The 19,465-nt window shown below is 45.9% G+C and overlaps 1 protein-coding gene across 3 annotated transcripts in view; it reads right to left on the reverse strand.

Annotated features, from left to right (window-relative positions):
- Positions 1 to 19,465, reverse strand: part of Syn3 (synapsin III) — a 389,669-nt gene that overhangs the window by 257,165 nt on the left and 113,039 nt on the right. The gene's annotated exons all lie outside the window — the stretch shown is intronic.

Below are 19,465 nucleotides of genomic sequence, written 5' to 3' on the forward strand. Positions count from 1 at the left end.
CCTATATATCAGAGGTATATTCTAATACCCAGGAAGATGCATAATTGCTCAAAGTGACATGTTGCAGGTAGTTGGCAGGGTTATGTCTATAGTTGTCAACTCTCTGGCAGCTTGACTTCTTCCTTGTAGATTTCCCAACAAACTGGCCTTGTGCATTCTAAGTAGTAACCCCTGGAAAGTGGCAAAGACCAAGGGTACACAGGTTCTTTGCTGGGTCCCTCTGGAGGCAGGGTCCTGATGAATGCTTCCCAATAGAGTTGGGGGAGGTCTGGGATATGCTCCCCTCGCCCAACTTTACAGCAGGGAGGATTTGCAACTCTGAGAAATTAAGTCCCCCAAACCACAAAGCTGGTGAGCAGAAGAGTTGCCTTTGAAGTCTGCCATTGGTTTAAGTCCTTTTGCTTTTTACCCCACACCCTGGCTCCTGGCAGATTTACAGTGTTTTAATCACACTGTCAAAGGCCAACTTATTTCTTCGCTCCTTACTTCTAAGACACATGAGAAACCTAGCCTCACAGTGGGCAGAGGGTGGACACTCAATACGGCTCCATTGATCTGTCTGTCTCAATTGGAGTCATATCCTTAACTTCACAAAAACTGTCTCTTTAAAATGATTTAAATATAAGTTAAAATAACTCTCAGATGGAAGGACTTGCTCCTGCCGAGGACAGACAAAAAGAATGTGCACAGTGCAGACTCATCTTAGGTCACGTTGACCTTGGTTCTCAACAGATACCCCAGTGTCTGGCACCTCTAGGGCAGGTATGTGACAGGTAGGTGTGGTAGAGATGCCTATGAACATCACCCCCACCCCGTCAAAACAAATGCTAAGTGCTAACTTATCTCCACAGGTCACTTAAACCAGACTGTGGTATGTGTTCAAGTCTGACACACAAAGTGTTTATGGGAATGGTCAGCCTTAGTGTAAGAAAGTTAAAGTTAGATTCTGAAGTGCTGGAGAGATGGCTTAGCAGCTAAGAGCCCTAGCTGCTCTTCCAGAAATCTGGGTTCAATTCCCACCAACCACATGGCAGCTCACAATTGTCTGTACCTCCAGATCCAGGAGAATCTGACACCCTCACACAGACATATGTGGAAGCAAAATATAAAAGCACATTTTAAAAAAGAATCTTAGAATAAGGGCAACTGAGATGAAGGAATGAAGGTGAATTTGATGGCAATCAGAAGCAATTGCATGAGAACCATTTTCTTCTTTTATATGATTTACCAAAAAAAAAAAAACCATGGAATGTAAAAAGAAGTAAACAAATCGTTGGAGATCTTACAAAATGCAGAGAAAATTCCTAACAATCTTTATATATACATTTTGATCCAACTATGTATTTTACTATATGCAGTGTGCACTCATACACATAATTGATTTCATGCTTTCTATCAGTTATGATTTTGGAATTTTCTACATAATACAATGACATGAACAGTTCCTCTATGAACAAAATACCTATAAAAACAAATTTCTTTCTTATTCCTTTCTTCCGCCCTCTCCCCTCCTACAGCTCCTTCCTCATCATCTTCCCTTCTTTCATTTTCCCTCTTGTTCCTCCTTTTCCTCTGTCCCCTTTCCTTCCCCCCTTCATCATTGCTGGGAATCATATTCAGGGCCTTGAACATCGAGGCAAGCGCTCTGTTTCCTTCCTGTGGTAATTCCCTCACTAGCCCTTAAGGACTCCTCCCCACAACCACTTTCAAGCTTCATTTGCCCAGTCTCCATCTCATGACATCTTTGCCAGTCCCTCGGGGCATTTTATTTTGTTGTTGTTTTTTGTTTGTTTTTGTTTTTATTTGCAGTGCTGGGGACTAAATCCAGGACCTTGTGCCTGTTCTATTGAGCTATATCCCATTAATTTTATTTGTTGATTTATTTATTTGAGATGTGATCTCACTAAGTTGCTCAGACCATACTTGAACTCCCTCTGTAGCCTAGGCTTGCCTTGAACTTGTCTTCTTGCCTTAATCTCTCAAGTGGCCGGGATTACAAGCCTGTAACCACCAGGCCTTGTAACACTGCAGTTGTAAGAGTTTCAGTCTGATGAGTGACATCCCCTAAAAGATACCCTGAATCTCTCTGTTGTTGGACTTTGATGTTTTTTAATCAATCATTTGCTTTGTCATTTTTATATGTCTCTGCTCACATCTATCCCCATAAAAAAAATTCTCCCCTTTATTCCCTTATAAGGCCTCTGCAGTAAGGATACTGCCTTTTCTCTATGAAGTGTGTTGATATTTTTTACTAGGTGTATCCTCTTAAGAAGGCACATGAATGTATTTACTTCACACTTCTATCCGCTGTTGCCTTTTGCTTTTTCTCTCTGCTTTGCTGCTTAGAGGGTCCAGACAGTTAGGCAGAACCCCTTCCTGACAGGGTGGTCTCCACTGTAGACAACGACAGTCTAGTGTCATGCCAGGGATAAGGCCTCCTTGAGGAAGCAGTCAGCCATCTCATGCTAACCATCCTCCTAGCTTCTCTCGCTGTGTGAAGAATTCATCACAGGGACAGAACCAGGAAAATACAGTCAAACCTCACCGCTTATGAAGAGAGTGGCCAGACCAGCCTCCAAGAATAGAATGGTGTTTTTAAGAAAAGATTTTATTTTTAATTATGTGTCTGTTGGGGGTTGGATGCAGACAAGTTGTGCATGTGGATATAGTGCTTACAGAGGCCAGAAGAGAGCACCAGTGAGAGAGTGCCTAGGAAGAGCAGAACTTCTGATCAAATTCCCTCCCATTTGCAAACTGGATTACTGTGGTCAGAAATGGTTTTAGATTAGGACCCCTGAAGAATGAATGACCTTATCAGACTTCCTGGAGTTTCTGTCTGAGAACTGTAAGGAAAGGGGATGGTCGGCTAAGAAGTTAGCTGATGGAGACCACTCCTTCCCCGCCCCCACCCCCACTTCTATCCCTGTGCCTTTTATGTCTGGGCAGGATTTCTGACAGTCAGTCCCATACAAGTTGGCACTTGAAACTCTTTCTGGGTCCCTTCTTAAACTTTAATATCAGCTCTAGGACCCAGGTATGGCTTGGAAGTGGATGTCAGTGCTCCAAGGAAATTGAGGATAACAGATAACTAAATGGTAAGGATAGGACAGATGGTACATTGATGAGGATTACCAGGGACTTGAGGCAATGTCCAGAGGTAGGGGGCCCAAGGATGAGTCATTCTGAACCACTGGAGAAGTGTCATAATTCCTTCAGCTATGTGAGTTCTTGCAGTAGCAAGAATGGATCCTGACAGGGCTTTGCCGGTGACCTCAGCTAACAAGCAGGGGCCTCATTATTCTCAGCTGCTTCACTGAGATTGAGCAACTATCCCTTGTTCTTCAGCATCTAAATTGGCAAAGGAGGAAGATCATGCTGACTTGAAGATCATGCCTGATACTCCTGAATATTAACCTTCATCAGGCAATGAAAGGAGACAGAGACAGAGACCCACATTGGAGCACCGGACTGAAATCTCAAGGTCCAAATTAGGAGCAGAAGGAGAGAGAGCACGAGCAAGGAAATCAGGACCGCGAGGGGTACCCACACACTGAGACAATGGGGGATGTTCTATCAGGAACTCACCAAGGCCAGCTGGCCTGGGTCTGAAAAAGCCTGGGATAAAACCGGACTCGCTGAACATAGTGGACAATGAGGACTGCTGAGAACTCAAGAACAATGGCAATGGGTTTTTGATCCTACTGCACGTACTGGCTTTGTGGGAGCTTAAGCAGTCTGGATGCTCACCTTTCTAGACCTGGATGGAGGTGGGTGGTCCTTGGACTTCCCACAGGTCAGGGAACCCTGATTGCTCTTCGGGCTGACGAGGGAGGGGGACTTGATGGGGGGGGGAATGGGAGGTGGTGGCGGGGAGGAGGCAGAAATCTTCAATAAATAAATAAGTAAGATCATGGCCTGGCCCATCACATCCATATCTGCTCCTAGCCAGGTCTGTGAAGGCTCCAGACATTCTGATCTCTGTACACATCAGCAGAGAAACTCCAGGTTTATTATGGACTGTCTCTACACTCCTTAGAACCTTCTCTACCCTGCATCTATACATGTAACTTGGTGCACACTCTAGGGAACAGGGACCCAGGGAGCTGTAAACAAGCAAAACGGAGGAAGGGAGCTGAGCATCAGGGCTGTCTGTACTCCTTAAGGCTCATCATAACTCTATCGTGCTGCAAGTGTAAATCATAGAAAATGTGCATGCTGTACAGAGGGTGGGGATTGGACCCACCAGATGGGAGGACTTGAGAATTAACAACGCTTCCTGGGGACTGCAAGAAATTAGTCCAGGCCCAAAAGATATTAGGTGGCAGCCAACCAGAAATCTGGCAATGAACAGAAAACAGGATACTGCAGCCAGGCTGGTGGGGCCCAAAGGGAAGCTGCAAGTTACATGTGCCAGTGGAGAAGGGACTTGGAGAAGCTGATGGGCAGCCTGCTCTCATGGATCTCAGAGCTTTTAAGTAATTGGAGGTTAATAAAACACAGGCAGGGGCTGTTGGGGGAAGCAGCCTTCCTGTATCTATTCTCTTAGTCTCTCCATCCTGGGCTCTTCTTTTTCTTTCATGTTAGAGAATATCACTGGCTTCATTCTCTTCCTCCATCCTTTATCCTGGGGTTTCTGCCTATCCTGGGATGAATCTCGTCTCCCAAGAGCTTGGAAGTACTGATCCCTGTTACCTGTGAAGGTGAGTTGATATGGAAATAGGGGGCTTGTTGATAGCATTGAGCTAAGATGAGGTCTCACTGCAATGGAGTAGACATAACCTAATGACTGTCTTTGTAAGAGGAATCTATTCACACACGAGAGAGAGAGAGAGAGAGAGAGAGAGAGAGAGAGAGAGAGAGAGAGAGAGAATAAGGAGAATAAGAACAGCAGAACACCAATGATAAAGGAACCAAAGATGGCAATGATGTTCCATAATCCAGAACATGCCAAAGACTGCTGACAGCTATCAAAAGTTAGCAAGAGGCAAGAAAGGGTTTTTTTTAATTTATTTATTTCTTTATTAATTAATTAAAGATTTCTGTCTCTTCCCCACCGCCGCCTCCCCAAGAAAGGGTTTTACCAAAGACCTCCAGAGGACCAGTTGCCCTGAATTCAGACTTAGAGCCTCCAGAATTAGGAGTAGATACATCTGTCATTTAAGCCAGAGCTGTGTGCCATGTTCAGCAGTCTCAGCAATCTAATGCCCTGGGAAGGAAGCCCTGTATTCCCTTGTTCAGGCAGCTTCTAACTAAGCTTTTCTGATTTATTTTGTCATTACATCTAGACTTCCATGCTCCTCTTTCCAAAACAGCAGCCTTGGAGTAGTCTATTCCAGGGGCCATAACAAAATACCACAGACTTGGTGGCTTATAAACAACAGAAGTTTATTTCTTATGGTTTACGAGTCAGTGACTAGTAAAGCCCTACTTTCTGGCTCACGGCCAGGCCTTTCCCTTGTGCCTTTACCAGGCAGCATAGGGAGGAGAGAGGCAGCTCTCTAGATCCTCCTGGCAAGGACATTTATTCTCAACAGTGAGGGATGCAACCTAAAGACTTTGCTAACTCTCCAAGGCCCCATCCATCTCCAATACTAGCACATGGATTTGGGGGAAGATGTATGTTTAAACTGTAGCAAATATTAAACCCAACAAGAATATCTTTATGAAACTATGGAAATTAATGTTCAGTTTTTTTCTATTATACAACATACCCACAAATACGTAGGAACATGGGCAGATGAACATTCACCAAAATGCTAACCTGTGACTGTCTTCATTCTGATAAAAAGCTCTAACAGTGATATTGTATCAAAGGAAAATCTATACAATGCCACATGTATAAAACTATCTAAAAAGATAACTTGTTTTATCACTAAAGCTTTGAAATAATGTCTGTGGAGGAAAAATGGAAAACTGTTTATTTGGTAAAGAGGTAGGAGGGCAGCAGGAGGCTAGGTATTCCTTTAAAATCTCCACTTTTCTTATAATTTGATGTTAGCCAAAGATTATGGTTGTCAGGCATCTATAGATGATGGGTAGGTGGATGGACAGATAGATGAATACACTGCCTATATTTAATGGTTAACTTGATACAACCTAGACTATGTGGAAAGAGTTATACTTGAGGAATTTCCAGATCAGGTTTACCTGCGGGGCATGACTGTGGTGAATTGTCTTGATTGTTAATTGATGTAGGAAGACCTAGTTCACTGTGGGTGGCACCATTCCCTAGGCTTGGCCCTGAACTGTAAAAGAGGAGATAAAATGAGCTGAGTACTGGGCATCGAGTAAGCAATGATCTATGTGTTTGTTTTCTCTCTGCTCTTTACCACGGATGTGATGTTTTAAATCCCTGCATTGACCTTCCTGAAGTAATGAACTTGTCCCGGTTCATCTTAATTATCAACTTGATACTAAGTGGAGCCCCAATTGAGGAATGGTGTAGGTAGGATGGGTCTATGGGCACAGATACTGTCTTGGTTATTGATGACTATAGGAGAGCCAAGGCCATTGTAGGTGGAACCATCCTTAGCCAAATTAATCTTGGCAAAATAAGAAAGTTCGATGAAACCAGGCATGGTGACACATGCGTTTAGTTCCAAGCATGGGAGACAGAGGCAGGCAGATCAGGCCAGCAAGTTTTAGGACAGACAGGGCTACACAGAGAAACCCTGTCTCAAAATAAATAAATAAATAAATAAATAAATAAATAAATAAATAAATAAAAAGAAAGGAAAAGAAAACTAGATGAGTAAGAGCTTGAGTCAGCAGTGCCCCCCTTTATTTTCTTTAGGGTCCCTGCCCTGAGCTCCTGCCCTGGCTTCCTTCAGTGATGCATTGTGACCTGGATTTGTAGACAAGTAAGCATTTTTTTTCTCCATGTTGCTCTTGGTCAGAGTGTATGATCTCAGTAACACAATGAAACTAGGACTGTGACCTGAAGGTCTAAGTTAGACAAATCCTTCCTCCTCTAACTTGCCTTGATCAGGATTTACCACAATACACAAAAATGAAATTAAACAACGATAGACAGACAAGAAACAAGTCTCTTCTACTGTCGTCCTAGCTAGACACTTGCCTTTTTTCATTGTTAAACCTATTGGGCATGACAGTCTGTGTCAGCTGATTGCAGTCCTCATGCCCCTCTATTGTTCTCTACACTCCAATGGCATTACCTTTTCTACCTAGTCAAAGTACACTAGGATCCCTTAAAAATGCTAAGGACATAGAAGTTGAGGTAGGAAATCCATGCCATCTCTCTGCCTTACTATTTTGTTTTGTTTTATTTTAGTTTTTTTGAGATAACGCTTCACTGGGTAGCCCAGGCTGACACAGAACTCACTGCATAGCTTAGACTAGCCTCAGACTTGACTTGCAAAGAACTTCCTGTCTCCGTCTCTGAGTGCTGGGCTAGATGGCATGAGCCGTCATGCATGCCCAGATGCTTCAGGGACTTGAGAACATGTGTTTAGGCTGATGTCTGTGTGTTGGGATCAATTGAAGTCCTGGCCTTCAGCTGCTCTTCCCTGCTAGAGCCTTCTTAGTGGAGTTACTAAAAGCTGTGACTTCCCTAGAAGATCAGAGGATGGGATTTTTCACCTGATGGCCATTGACTGCTGGGTATTTAAGCCTCCATGGTGCTATTTAAAAAAAAAGGCTTTGTGCCAGTGATTGGACATCCATGTGTCTGTCTGTCTCTGTGTGTTTGTGTATTTCAAACTCCAGCCCCTTGCCCGAAGCTCGTGAACTATATTGTAGCGCATATGCGCAGTGGGGGCACGGTGCGCTGCATCTGTGACCTTTCTCCAGAGCCTTGCTGGGGTTGAGGACACAGGTACTCCCAAGTCCATATCAAAACACACAAGACACATGGCTTAACGTCTCAGTATCCTGGTACATGTAAAATGAAGGACGCTTGAAAAAATATTTTAAAAATGATCAGAAGAAGACAAATAACAAAAAACACTGGTAAAAATCAAGCCCTTGTCTAGCCCCTGATCTCCTTGGCTTGCAGTGTATCTTTGGGAATGTCATTTCTCCTCTCAGAATCCCTCCTTCCTCGCTGGTAGAGTTGAGCTAGGAGACTCTCTGAGGGCCCTTCCTGGGTTCTCCATTTTGGGAATTTAGCTTTTACCTCCTTCTCCTTGCATCTCTGTCCCTTGCTGAAGTCCATCATATTGGAACCGGGTTAAGAATGGGCAGGACTCACTGTAGGGTGCTGGCTGAGGAAGCAGGGTCTTATACCCTGTCCTGGGTTCCCTAGATGAGGAGCCCAAAACAGAGTGGGGGAGCATGGGACTCAGCAGTGAAGACAGAGACAGAGATCAGGAATTCTGTTGGCTAACATGGCGTTTAGTGGGAGACACAGGGAGACCAGGAGCATAACTAACACCCCACTTGAGGCATGAGGACTTGGTTGCTGCCATGGAAGTCTGTGACTGACTCTCTAGCAAGTGTGTGTGGGGAGGGGTGTCAGCCCCTCAGTTGTCTGGGGATGTAGTTCTTCTTAGCTCCAGGCAATGGAGAAAACCCTGGCTATAATGTTACTAAATTGTGTTGGTTTCTGGATGCACTGCCTGGCACAGACCTGAGCAGAGAACCCAACACTTTGGTAAAACAATCATTTCAACTCACTTTGCAGATGAAGATAACTGAGACCTGGGGTAGTTAAGTCTATTCCCAGGACATGAAACATTTCTGTACACCCACCATGATTCATAAACAGTCCCCATTCCTAAAGAGCAGGACCCATGTCTGAAGGACCTCTGTTTCCCTAGGTGTTGAGGTATGTCGGTCAGGCAGTCTGTGAGATGTGGTTCCCTGGGGTTGGGGCCTCCAGAAATGGAGAGGTGGAGGGTTCAGTCTCACCCACGTGGCCCCCGAGCAGCCCATTTCTCCTCCTACAGCTGTCTTAGCTCTAAGGGCTGTCATCAGCCTACTGCGCTGTGGGCCTGCTGCCAGGCCGCTGCTGCCGGGGAAGGGGACATTATTCATCCAGGAGATAAGGCAGCTGATGAGAGGTGGGCCCCTGGCAGCTGTTCCTTCTCAGCGTGGTTGGAGCGGATGTGAGAGATACACAGGGATGTGGGGGGAGGGGGACAATTTTGAGATTAAAAAATAATGGTTTTGATCTGGAGTGGCAGGAGAGCACACTGCAGATCGGAGACAGGAGCTAGCAGAGATGTGAGACACAAGCCCTGGACCTTCTCCCATGAAGATCTATGCCAACAAGTCGCATGCATGCTGCCGTCAGGTTAAGACCCAGCTCGCCAGGGCCCACTGAGCAATGTGGTCACAGAAACAAACACTAGTGGGTACAGAGTCCTAGAAAGACACACATTTCTACCTTTCAGGCTGGACCAGGGTCTCACAGCTACTTCCATTCTTCCTGTCACATCCCTAGATCTCCCCTCTTCCCTCATGGCGAGATCCTTCAGGGGACAACCTCCCTCTGGAGAAACAAGATGAGTCCTTGTCTGTTTTATAAAGGGAGTCATCAAAAGATACCCTGAGTGTTTCCTCAGAGATGGGAGATTGGGAGGTGTAGTCTGTCCGTGAAAGGACAGTCTATCCCACACGCCCCACTCCCCCTCCCCCCAGGCCCAAAGTCACCTCCTATCCTGATCACAAAAGGATTTCCTCAGAATCAAGAGCAATCCACTTTGCCACTCAGCCAACACCAACGGCATAGCTCCTTTCAGTTCTTGGCAGGGCTCATCCAAAGAAAGGCACGCACAGGGTCTTTAAAGGGGTCCTAGATAAGATGTTTTTCTCTGTTAAAACACCTTAATATACACAGGAGAGTGTTCAGATCCCACAGACTCAGTCCTGGACCCAAGAGAATCAACAGTTAATGCTGGTGAGGCATTGGACACTTGTCTTCTTAAGAACTTTTACTTAACAAATCCCAGCAGCTACCATTTGAGGTAGGTGAGGATAACAACAAGACCTCACTTGTAACCCAGACTGCCTCCACCATCTTACTCCCTTAGCCTGCTGAGCACTAGGATGACAGGTATAGACTACCACTCCTGGCTATTAAACAGGACAGTGGCATGGGGATTGAGGAGTTCCTGTGATCACCCTGCAGAGTCAGGTATCCCACTCCATCTATGAATGTTTCCTGCAGAAGTCCCAGTGCGTTCTCCACGTCTGGAAAACTCTGACATTTTTAGAAAGATCTGCAGTAAATATGATAAATGAAAAACAAGACACTCCACAAATATGCATGCTCAGCTTTCTGTATTCAGAATGATTCCAAACTCTAAAATGTATCTGAACACGTGAAAAAAAGGGTTAATGTTGGTTTCTTCTCAGAAGCACTTTCCCCCTTCCCTCTTCTGTTTTTATTGCTGTTGTTGTTGTTTGTTTTTCAAGACAGAGTTTCCCTGTGCAACAGTCCTAGCTGTCCTGAAACTAGCTCTTGTAGATCAGGCTGGCCTCAAACTCACAGGGATTCACCTTCCTTTGCCTCCCAAGTGCTGGGATGAAAGGCATGCACCACCAAGGCATGGCCCATAGTTTCTCTGCGTTTCCCCTTCCTTTGCTTGCCCCACCCCTCTTCCATGGCCCATAACACACTCATCCTAGCTGTAGTTTTATCTTCAGTTTCTTCCTGCAGGGGGGGGATGATAGCTGGCTTTCTATCTGCATGTCTAGAAACTTGCCAGTTGCAAGGAGTTCAGAGATGCAATGAAATGATGAGATTAACGGGAGCAACTCAGGGGGCAGTGATGGGTGAGGGTGGCTCAGCACAGAGAAGGCTGTGGAGGGGCAGAGGACGCCTGTGGGCCCTCATGCTGAAAACACATGGCAGTGGTTTCCACGTCCTCACCCAGCCAAAGGTTCCAGCATAAATGCTTCCAGATGCACCTTACACTGTGGACAGGAACTCCTTAAGATGGGATCTTGGCTGAATCCAGCTTGAATGCCCATCAGAGAAACAGCAGGAAGGAGCAGCTCTGGAGAAAGCCATCTGGACTCACCAGATGTTTCTGGAGTGGTGTCTCTGCTGATTTGGTAGCTGATGGATCCAACTCTTCCAACACAGGGACAAAAGAATCCTTAGTCTTAGCTAGACAACAGAATCCCTGGGACACCTTTGAAATTATTCTAATCCAGCCCTTTCTACTCCTCCTCTTTCATTCCCAGGTGTTCTGGTTGACAGTCAATGGCCACACGGGTGGGGGCGACCCTAGAAGATTTTGGTGGAGGGCTAGAGAGAGGGCTCAGTCAGTATAGTGCTTGCCTTGATCTCCAGACCTATGTTAAAAAGCTTGCGTGGTGGCACACACTTGCAGTTCAGGTACTGGGGAGACAGAGACAGGTGGATCCCAGGAGCCAACGAGTCTAGCCTAATAGGTGAGTCCTCTTGCCAATGAGAACCCCTATGTCAAAATACAAGATGGTCAGCACTGCAGGAATGACACCTGAAGTTGTCCTTTGACCTCTACTCTCATGATATGCCAACACACATATGTGCTTATACATACACACCACGTGACAGAGGCATGAGCATACACACAGATATATACAATCCATACACGTTTGTGCACCACCATGCACACATAGAGGTCAGAGGACAACTTGAGGGACTCGGTTCTTTCCTTCTACCACGTGGTTCCCAGGGGACAAACTCATTCCATCAAACTTGACTCACACAAAAGATTTTTGATGGATCTGAAAAATTCATTACAAGTGACATCATGGCCATGCTGACGCTGGAGTGCAACACATTACTCAGGACTTGGTGGTGAAGTCAATGCTAGCAAGCCTCTGTACCTGAAGCCGCCATGTGCACATTTCATACTTGGAGACACTGATGCACGAGTACGGCACCTCTTCCACACTGACCATACTTCACTTTTATTGCTATTTTGGAGTGTGTCCCTTCTACTCATGACAAAAATTTACTATGAATAATTTTAAATAGTCTGCCCTGTTTTTCTGGCAACTGTTTCACATGTCTACCAACATGACATCTCTTTGTTGCAGCAAGAAGCCACGCTAAGCGACTGTTGTGTCGGAAGGTTTCTGTAAGCAATTTCTGCAAAGCTTGTTCATGGAGAGATTCCATCACGTCTTGATGGTTCAACTCCAACTGACTAGATTTAGAATCACCTAGGCGATACAGTTGTAGGTGTGTCTGTGAGGACATTTCAGAAAGGTTTAATTGAGGAAGAAAGATGTGCTCAATCTATTCAATGGAGGCAGAAGTCTGCTAAGCACCAGGGTTCATCTCCCTCTCTTCCTGAGGAGATGCGACGTGACCAACGGCTGTTTTTCCCACTGCCGTGCCTCCCTATGATGAATGGCATCCGCTCAGACCATGAGCCAAAAAAAGAGACCCTTCCTTCCTTCCTTCCTTCTACAGCTTCTGCACAGCATTTTGTCACAGCAACAAGAAGCGTAGCTAATATACTGTCCTCTTCACTAAATGATACATGGCCATGACTGGGCGTGGTGAGTTCTCCAGTGAGCTTAGGGGCATTTCATGGCCATGGATCTAAACCTCTTCTGTGTATTCCTGTGACCTTTGCTCTTACATACCAGCAGATCATGGGGATTGTTTCATTTCTATACAAATGGACAAACCTCTTTATTTTCAGTGGTATCTAAGCCTGTGGTTCTACGGTAAGTTATTTAACCTGAAAGTGACCTTAATGAACTGAGGGTGGCCTCAGGAGCTAGGATGGCTTCCTCTAAGAGCTGAGAGGAGCCTCCAGCTAACAAAGAGCTAGGAACCACATCCTCAGTTCATGGGTATGAGAAATAAATTCTTCCTACAAGCTGAATGAACTTGTAAGTAGCTCCTCTGCCTGTTCACATCAGGGCAGAGACCCTGCTGGCATTTGTGTTAGAGTCTTGTAGAAAACCCAGTCGAGCCTGCCCAGAACTCTGATCCACACAAGTCAGCAGACAAGTACGTGATGTTTCAAGCTGCTACGTTAGGTGAAGTTTAACTCTGCACGAGAGACAGTCACCTCCAGTGCTTCTGAGCTGTCCTGTCTCTCAGAGGACACATGTGGATATGCTACCTTCAGCTTACAGATTCGCCAGCTGATGGATATCTGGTTTGTCCCTAGCTTGGGCTTGCTATGAATAAAGCTGCTTCAAAGATTCATATGCATGCCACTCAGTGCTCATGCTTTATTTCTCCTAAAGAAAATTCTTATAAGAGAAAGAATCCTGCAGTGCATGCATGTTTAACTTTGTAGAAAACTCACCGAAGCTCAAGGCTGGAGAGAGGGCTCTGTGTTTAAGAGCTCTGGTCCTCCTGAAGAGGACCCAGAGGTTCCAAGTTCCCACTGGTGACTTACAATCATCTCTAATTCTAGTTCCAGGGAATTCAACACTTTTCTCTGATCTCCATATGCATTCGATGTACATACATACATATGCATGAAAATGCACACATAAAAAATAAATAGATCTTTGAGAAGCTACCTATCAGGTTGTTTTCCTTAGGATGTGCACCCCTTCACAGTTTACGGTTGTGTATGTGAATCCAGCACTGTGCACCATCACCCATAGTCTGAATCATCCATCTGTGAAATCTGCTACCTCACTATAATTTCCTTTGTCACCTTCTCAGACAAGTTGCTTTGACGTATTTTCTGTCTAGTATGTACTGAAATCTTAAGATTGTTCTTGCCATCCACAGGGATGTTTTAGGAAAGTATTCTAATATGGCTGGTATTTATAAAATAGACACTAGATAAAAGAGAAATAATATTTTGGTACTCGTGTGTATAAGATATATATGTACATGTTCTTGTACATACACTTGTCTGTGGGTGTGTGTGCCTGTGGAAGCTAGGAGTCACTGCCCATCTTATTGCTTTCTGAGTCACAATCTTTCTCTGAAACTGGGGCTGAGTGTCTGAGCTATGCTGGCTGAACAACGGGCTCCAGGGATCTGCCTGTTTCCATCCTGGATTCTAGGAAACATACTTGGTGAGCCCTCTACAGAATCATGTAGCTTTTATCTCTAAGTGACTTTGAAAATAATAGCAGCAGGAACTGGGCAGAAGGGTCAGTCTGGTAAAATGTCTGCCGTGGAAGCATGAGGACCTGAGTTCAGATCTCCTAACACCCATGTGAAACCCAGGTATGGCTGTGCACACCTCATTGAGTCATGGAATCTGCAGTGTGCCTTATTAGCCTTCCCATCTTTACAGTGGATATCTGGTCAGAGCCTGCCTTGTATGATGCTACAAGCTTTCAGTGATAATGTGCCTAGCATGTAGTGCTACATAGTGTTGATATATAAGTAATTAAAATAAAGGAAGAAAATCAGTTATGAATCACAGACCTGAAGAAGAGGTGGTGTTGGTGGGAGCTAAGAGACAACGGAGATGGAGCAGAAATGATGAGTCCCCAGGACCAGAGCCAGGAGAGGATCTCGACAGGCAGCACAGCCTAGTTTGAGGGTTGATGATGACATCAGCCTCCAACACTGAAGGCAACAGAAACCTGGCCCTCTTAAGTGGTACTAACCCTGAGCATCCTCCGAGGACAAGTGCTGAGGTCCCCAGTTCTGCCAGACTTGGCACCTGATGGCATGCCCCACACCTCTATTTAAGGCATCAGAATCTCCAGTGTTGCAATCTGAGGTCTATGAGTATGTCTGCCCAGCTGTCACAGGGTGGAAGGTGCAGGACACAGCCCAGTGGGTGCCAGGGGAAGCTATAGGGCTCGGTAACTGCTATCCATCATAGATGCTAAAATTAGTACACCTTACTCCTTGTTACTTCTATTGACCCAGCTCAGCTCACTTCTCTGTCTCCAGCTCCAGGTCTGGCTTCCAAACACACTGGTAGATGGACAGGCTTTGTGTAGCCTCCAGAGAAAGGTGACTAGTGCAGAGGCAGTGACTAGTCCAACTACCTTCTTGGGGTCCAAATGTTCCCCTAAGTGGATAAAAATATATTGGAATTCAATTTAAAAAAAAAATATCCAACAGCAGAGCAAAGTGTGTGTGTGTGCTTGTGTGTATGTGTGAGAAAGAGAGAGAGAGTCAAGGACCACCCACATTCCACATCCATCTATGTTCTATATTTCCAGCATCACACACACACACACACACACACACACACACACACACACACACACACCAGTGCATCTATTTCTTTTTTTCAGTGCATCTATTTCTAAATAAAGTAAGATTACACATTATGTGTCATCTTGTGACATTTTGTGCCTGGCTCACTACTTCCAAGGATCTTTGCATGCTAAAATACAAGCAAAATTGAACGCGGATCAGGCCCTATGGGAGGAGAGCACTGGCTCAGACGCCTAGGTCTGAAAAGAGGCCCAGCCATCCCTGGGAGCCCTACTTTGATTCACAGGTGCTCGGGAGCTAGGCCGATCTCCCAGGGGCATTGGGAGTCCATCCCTGCCTGGGAACCAGATCCTCACACATGTAATGGCTGATGCTACAAAGGGTAACATTTGTGACAGAACAGAAAAAGGATGTGGGCATCTCTTTAATTTTTGATTAAATCCACTTAGCAGCTCATTACAAGAGGTAAGAAGCTCAGGCCTCATTTCTTTCAAGGAAGAGTTAGACACATAGGTAGAGCTACAGCAACATGCTAGTCAAAGACACCAGGCATCACAGGGCTTTGACCTCAGAATTTGAGATTAATTATAATACACAGTAGCAAATGATAAATTCCAAAGATATTTTGTGTAACTCTCTGAAGGAAGAACAAATACATAGACTCTTCCCAAGTTAGCCATGACTTGACCCTGGAACATTCGGTGGTGGGGCTGACTCCTATGTCACTGATAAAACCCTTGGAGTCCCCCAAAGGCTACTTGAGAAAGAATTAGAAGACACATTCTCTAACTTTACAGTTTGGAAAGATCTAAGAGGTATTGTTATGTAGCAGCTCCAAGCCACATGCTTTCCAGGAACACAGGGTGACCTATGCCCCACGCCTCTCCAGCTTCTCAGATGGAGACTGTTTAGTCTACCCCCATCTCTGAGATGATGCACTGGGCACTGCTGTAAAGAGAACATGTTTCTTTGTTTTTCTTTGACTGCTCTCTTGGATTGGGGAGGTTGCATGGGGCTCATTCTGGACCCCTCATGGGACAAGCTACCTGCCTCAGCACTGAGCTCCCATGGTGCCTTGGGAACATGTGTACCTGGATCCAGGTGCTGTGAGAGATGAAAGAATGCCAAAATAGCATGTTGCTGTCCCTAGAAGGCCTCAAATGCCTGAGGCATTAGTCTCTATCTTTTGAGAGCCCAATTTGGCATGCACCCACTCCTGTGGAGAGAGGAGCCTGCCCAGGGACTGATAAGATCCTCACTTTCCTGAAGTAGACTCTTAGTTATGACCATCCCACCATGATACACTGCCAAGGCTCTCGGGGGCTTCCTGAAAGGCAGGGACTGCCATGCTGCATCTTCCCCTCCTCTCTTACAGAAATGACAGTCTTAGAAGGTAGTGGATCAATGAGACAGGAGTTCAAAGGAGAGCTGGGCAGCCTATGCTGAGCTCTGACTTAGCTGCTTCCCAGTGTTTCATCTCAGGCTGGGACATTCAAGCTCAACGACTCAGGATTACTTTGGAAAACAAGGATAACAAGAATCACACGAGGCAGTGGATAAGATGGTTGAAGCGAGTGCACAAAAGACACCTGACATGCCATCAGCACACAGTGAAGTCTAACCACATTCATTGTTTCTCCTTGAGGTTTGAGGTTTTGCCTGAGCTCCAGTTTCCTCATCTATATAATGGAGAGAATAAAGCATCCCCAGGCTTACTTACTCTGTTTTCCTCCTTTGGCAATTACCTCACACTGACATTTATTCACTGCCATCTGTGCATCTATCAGTGCTGAGGGTGCATCTGTCAGTACTGCAGGCACATCTGTCAGTGCTGCAGGTGCATCTGTGTCACTGTCATCTGTGCATCTGTGTCAGTGCTGAGGGTGCATCTGTCAGTACTACAGGTACATCTGTGTCAGTGTTGCAGATGCATGTGTCAGTGCTGCAGGTGCATCTGTGTCACTGCTGCAGGTGCGTCTGTGTCAGTGCTGCAGGTGCGTCTGTGTCAGTGCTGCAGGTGCATGTGTCAGTGCTGCAGGCGCATCTGTGTCAGTGCTGCAGGCGCATCTGTCAGTGCTGCAGGTGCATCTGTGTCACTGTCATCTGTGCATCTGTGTCAGTGCTGAGGGTGCATCTGTGTCAGTGCTGCAGGTGCATCTGTGTCACTACTGCAGGTGCATGTGTCAGTGTTGCAGGTGAATCTGTGTCAGTGCTGCAGGTGCTTCTGTCAGTGCTGCAGGTGCATCTGTCAGTGCTGCAGGTGAATCTGTGTCAGTGACACAGATACATCTGTCAGTGCTGAGGGTGCATCTGTCAGTACTACAGGTACATCTGTGTCAGTGTTGCAGATGCATGTGTCAGTACTGCAGGTGCATCTGTGTCAGTGTTGCAGGCGCATCTGTGTCGGTGCTGCAGGTGCATCTGTGTCACTGCTGCAGGTGCGTCTGTGTCAGTGCTGCAGGTGCATGTGTCAGCGTTGCAGGTGCATCTGTCAGTATCTCTACTTTTAAAGACGCCTGAGGCTTAAGAGAATATCTGGCATACAGTAGGTGCTCAATAAATATGCAAAGAATGAAAGAGCAGTATCTTTGTCAAGACTAAGCCAAAAGAGGTTAAGTTGGTGTGGTGAATGACACTATCAGTTTGACAGGATCTAGAATTATCTAGTAGGCAAGCCTTTGGGCATGCCTGTGAGAGTATTTCCCAATTAGACTAACTGAGGTGGGAAAGCCTACCCTAACTACAGGAGGTACCGTTCCCTGGGCTGAGATCCTAGTCCTGCATAGAAAGGAGAAAGCTGAGCACTGCATTCCTGTTTCCTGATATGGACACAATGCCACCAGCCGACTCACACTCCGCTTTCCACACTGTCCCCACCGTGATCGCCTGTATCCTCTAACTTTGTACCAAAGTAAACTTTTTCTTTATTAACTTGCATTTGCCAGGAATGTTGTTACGTAATGAGAACAGTAACCAATGTGGTAAAGCCTATTGATAGTCAGAACAATGCATTCTGTAGTGTGTGTGCGCACGTGTGCATGTGTGTGACAGAGGCATTCAGGCCATTAAAAAAAATCTGCATGGGCCAGGGATGTAGCTTGCTTGAATTTGATTTCCAGTACTCAAAAAAAAAAAAAGGGGGGGGGGGGGGGGGGGATGGGAAACGAGAAATACAAGAAACGGGGGGGGGGTGACCTGGGGCGCAACCCTGACTTCATCCTCACCTCCTATGTTAGCACACAGGCAGCCATGTTCTCTGAGTTCCTTTCTGGTGAAATGAAGACTGACCTGTCCCCTCAGGAAGGATCTTCAGGTCACTCTTGGCCGTCCAGCTCACAGCAGGACCCACACACGCCTCTGCTCTTGCCATCTCCAAGGGCAGACTGAATACACTTGACACTAACCAAAGGCATTTTGTGTGCCAGGTCCCACACTGAGCGAGGCTACAGGGGTCCGGGATGGTCTATAAGAAGCAGGATCAGGGCCTGTGGCTGAATTTATACAGCACTGTTCCAAGATTGAGAAAACTGCTGCAGGAGCATGTGTGTGCAAGCAGGAGCTGGGTCTGATGCACACGAAGACTACAGGCCCACTACATGGCTTCATGCATACAAGCACATACAAGCACATACAAGCACATACTGGGCAAAGGACTTTTCCCTCACTGAGTGTCAACAGTCACTGGAACCATCTCTGCTCCCATTTCCAAGTTGTTGGCATCTGCGGTGGCATTGGGATTGTTTCTGTTAGTAAACAGTGCACGTGCCCCACAGCAAAGCTCTCCTGGATTAAACACACTCTCAGAGAAGCGGGAGGACAAAAAAGGAAACGGGGATTTAACGTCTAGAACAGTTAGCGATGGTCCCGCTTACAAAGCAGACACGCAACAGCACCTGGATTTAAATGATCGTGATCAGATTCAGTTTAAGAAACAAGTCCCCTGGGCTCTACTGCTTTCCAAGCTCAGAGACACAGTAACTGACCCTCTGTCCCTATGTTTAGGAGATATTCAGAAGTGGTAGGTACTGTGCTGAGCTTGAGAGGCTGCACCTTGATGAAGGAATATTCCTGTGGTACATATTAGGTTAGGCTGGTGGAAGTTTTTGCCCCAATTTTCTGCTCTGTAAAATTGGAGTAAGAATTTTATTTCTTTTTTCCCTTCTTTTTTTTAATTTATTTATTTATTAAAGATTTCTGTCTCTTCCCCACTGCCGCCTCCCCTTTCCCTCCCCCTCCCCCAATCAAGTCCCCCTCCCTCGTCAGCCCAAAGAGCAATCAGGGTTCTCTGACCTGTGGGAAGTCCAAGGACCACCCACCTCCATCCAGGTCTAGTAAGGTGAGCATCCAAACTGCCTATGCTCCCACAAAACCAATAGGTGCAGGAGGATCAAAAACCCATTG

Source organism: Alexandromys fortis, unplaced genomic scaffold, assembly GCF_014885135.2.
Source record: "Alexandromys fortis isolate MF-2015 unplaced genomic scaffold, M_Fortis_MF-2015_v1.1 scaffold_50, whole genome shotgun sequence".
Taxonomy (NCBI): domain Eukaryota; kingdom Metazoa; phylum Chordata; class Mammalia; order Rodentia; family Cricetidae; genus Alexandromys; species Alexandromys fortis.